This window comes from Cupressus sempervirens, chromosome 4 (genome assembly GCF_028749045.1).
Source record: "Cupressus sempervirens isolate cs-2001-9-10 chromosome 4, ASM2874904v1, whole genome shotgun sequence".
NCBI lineage: Eukaryota > Viridiplantae > Streptophyta > Pinopsida > Cupressales > Cupressaceae > Cupressus > Cupressus sempervirens.
In genome coordinates, this window is record NC_143121.1 from 477,893,759 (window position 1) to 477,898,045 (window position 4,287).

Below are 4,287 nucleotides of genomic sequence, written 5' to 3' on the forward strand. Positions count from 1 at the left end.
TTGGAAAAGTGAGAATTTTATGGAATAAGTGATCACTAACTAGTTGTACCAAATGCCAGAGCAAAGAAATGAGCTCTAGAACTTGAGCAATTAGCTTATAAGAATCAACAAGCTAAACTTACTAACCCACCACCTACTACACCAAATCCTTAAATACTAAAGAAGTCTACGCCATTGCCAACCTAGGATCAATTCCAAAAGCATTCACATCATCTTACTGGTAAAACCCACCAAAAGGTAAACTTTGTTGCTCCTTACAATATTGTTGAAAATATGAAGAAGATGAATATTACTATGTCTATGTGGGATTCTCTTGCTATTCCAGGATAAACTAACATGTTGAAGGAAGTGCTTTTGAAAGGAGTGGGTACGAGACAAGTTGTTGACGACTCCCACAAATAAGTAATGAAAAATGCAAAAGAGTTTGAAATTCATAATAGTAACAAGGAAAAGGACATAAATAATGGTAAAACATCAAATCTCCTCCTTTTTATGTTTCAATGATTATAGGAGACAAGCTGGTCCATATTTGTTCAATAGATAGTGGGACCACAAGTTTTCTTATGCCTAAAAAGATAACTAATCAGCTTCATCTAAAATATGAATTTTTGGAGAAGGGAGTGGTAAAGTTAGATGGGTCATTTATTAATATAGTAGGTCTTATCAAAGTTGCAAGCTTGACGCTACATACATGTCCAAATTTTGCAATACCTCAAGATATTTATGTAATAGACTTGCCTCCATATTTTTCCCTATGTTTATCAAGAGAGTTTACAACCAAGATAAGAGGGCATTTTTCATCAAATTGGTCACATATGTTGTTTAGGACTAGATATGGAACCAAGGTTAGAATTAGGCCCGAGTGACTTGTCAAGGATCATATTGAGCCTTATATTTCAAGCCCTATTAATGTAAAATGTTTTATAATAGAACAAGATGATCATACTGATTATTTGATCCTGGAAACCCAAATTGAGAGTATTCTAAACATCCTGTTGGATGAATGGTCAGGAGAAAATACAAGTTATAGTCAAAACAATAAAGACCAAGAAGCTGGTTTTGGTGTTTAAATGGTATTAACTAGATTCTATTATGTCAAATTTGGATAAAGACCCAGAAGAGACTATATAATAGAAAAAATGGAGTTTGGAGCATGTATTTTGATGGATCAAAGAGTAGAAATAGAGCAGGTGGAGGTGTTGTGTTGATATTGTTAGCCCCAATTGATAATGTTGTTATTTTGTCATTGATGTTAAACCTACATTGATTAGACATTATGCTAATTTAGTAGAGTGCCATATCATTTGATTGATGAAGAGGATTTGATTGATGGAGAGGATTTGAAGAAAGTAGGATGATGTAAGTGTTGAAAAGTGTATGGTATTCAATGGGCACTTGAATGAGTAAGACTCTGATAGTATAATGTTGATTTTATTGTTTTACATGATTTCATTAAGTGATGTAATCATGTATAAGCAAGCCAGTCTGGTTAGTGAAAAAAGAATTATGTAATATTAATCAAGATATCACATTTGTCACTAAGCACCTAAAGAAAAAAAGAGAACAAAGTCTAGTGTTGGTCGAGCAAGACATAGTGTTAAGCAAGCATGGAAAGAAATAACAATGGCCAAAGATGAAATCCAAGGCCAACATTTGATGAAAATAAAGATTGGTCAATAAGTTTTCAAAGATAAGGATGAAGTTTGTTATGAGATAAATGACTAGAGAAATTCAACGGAGATCTGATGAAGGAGATTTATGATTTCTAGATAGAAAAAAAACTTCAAGGTGAAGAGGTATTAACCAAGCGTGTAGATTCAATGAACATGAGCTAGTATTATGGTGTTATTTTGTTTGCATTATATTTACATTTACATATCTAATTTATGGTGAATGCTTTAATATTTTAATGTGACGTTGCCTACCCACCCAATTCACTCACTCCCCACCTCTCGCTTGTGTGTTGTGCATTGCTATTACTAGCACAAGCCGCTATTGGTACCTTTCCCCTAATTATAGGCAAACAATATCTTTCACTTTGATTGTATACCAGATGCTATGGATTAAAATGTGTATTTGTAAATTGACAGAATGTGCATATAGTTTGGTAGAGCATGAGCCATTTAATAAATTGTTCGTGTATGATGCATCCTCCAATTAATCACTTTATTGATTAAATATGTTGTTCATTACTATGAGTATTTAAATATATTTAATTTTGTATTATTAATTATTATTTTTACAATGACCTTAAAATATATTTATATTTTATTAAAAAATGGTTACAGGCTTTTAATTTAATAAAGTTTAAATCTTTATATTATTATTTTAAGCTTTAAATTTAGTATATAAGTATATTATAAACTTAGTTTTAAGAATATGTCAATTTTAATGTTAAAATGACATATCAATATGTTATAATACATTGCATTATATATAGTTACATTGTCGTTGTGATTTTGTTTCTCATTTCTAGTAACATAGTATAGTTATACACATATCATTAATATTAAATATGTGTTTTTTTAATATAGATATGTATCATTGGTCACTATTTCTACTTACTACCTTCACTAACTATATTTTTTATTTTAATGTATTTGATTTTTTACTTATGCTTCTTCTTTTGCCTTCCTATTCTTCCTTTTAGTTTTGACTTCTTTATGGTTTTCTCCTCCTAATAATGAATTTAACCTTCCTTGAATATCTTTTGGAACTGAAGAGTCATATTTTAATAGTAAGGGATGTGTCTCATATTGGAAACATCCTTTTAGTTTAATTAACATTCTTTAAATAAATTTAATTTAATCACATAAATTCAAGCTCTAATGACCATTGATCAATGGTACTTTAGTATTTTATTTCATAAGTTCTACACAATTCCATTTCATTAATTACTTGGACCTCTTGTTTACTTGCAACTAGTCTCTTTATCAATTAGGAGAGTCACTTATGTGTTTGATGACACTCCTCTAAATGTAATAATTGATTCTTGATGAATAACATAATGTAAAATCTTTTTTCTTTCAAAGTTCTACCTTTTATGAACCTTCTTAGTAATATATGACACCAAGTTAGACAAGGATCATAACACAATTTAGTATGCTTATTATCTGCTATATGTGACTTAGACAAAATAACACTTAGTTTCTTCAATAGTCACCACACTTTACCAGATCTTCTTACCACCTGTACACCATGATAGCAAAAGTTAGAAATATTATCCATTTACAGAAGTAGTATATTCATCTCAATCTCAATTTTAAAACTCTATAGGTGATGGAGTTGCTAACTCACACCCCAAGAAGCCCAACAATCAAGAAGGATTAGTCATGGTAGGGGGGAGATTGTAGATTTAATTTTTGAAAATAAAATAAAATTTAACATACAAAAAAAAGTTATTTATTCAAAATCTTGCACATCACAGCCAAATACAATGGTTACCATTTTTTTTAATCTACATAAACATTACAAGAAGGTTGTCTTTTATATAGGTCGCACCCTCTATAAACATAATACTTTGTCACATGACCAATAAAGAAAATTATAAAAACTCTTTTCCATCTAGGAAAATTTACTAAAATAATTGAAAAATATTTTTAGAATCGCTCTTTAAAAACTCCAACTACATATTTTATTTCAAATTTCATTTCTATTTATATGCTTGCATGATCATTATCTAACACACTCCCCCTTAACGCTAAGAAGACTCACAAAATGAATCTATGAAATGTAATATGAAAATCTGTCATCACTATTCTACCAAGTCTTATAGACCCACAAGGTACACTTCTTATAGAAGTGCCTATCTCTCTCCTTTGTGAGAGATCACAATATTTTCCCCTCATTTCTCTAATAAAGAGAAAACTCATGATACTTCATTTCCACACAATTATTCTTGTTGACTATTATAATACACTATTAAAGGATCTATGCGTAAGTTAAATGATATTGAGCTTCAATCTCAACTTGACAACCATATGTTTATTGGCTACAACTAATTTATTGAAAGGGTCTCATCTCATCTTGTATTTCTTGTAACATTGTATACTTGATACACATACTCCTAATAAATGCAAATGATACTGTTAATATGGGTGAGGTCATAATAGGGTGATCCCACAATAATGGGTTCCACTTTTTGACCAATTTTGACACTGAAATCAATATTTTTGAAACAAACCTCACATTCGAGTGACTATACCTCTAAAACTATGAAAAATTTCAAGATGATGTAAACTAGTGATTTCTAGTACTCTGTTGCTACTTTGTAACCATATTTTTTAA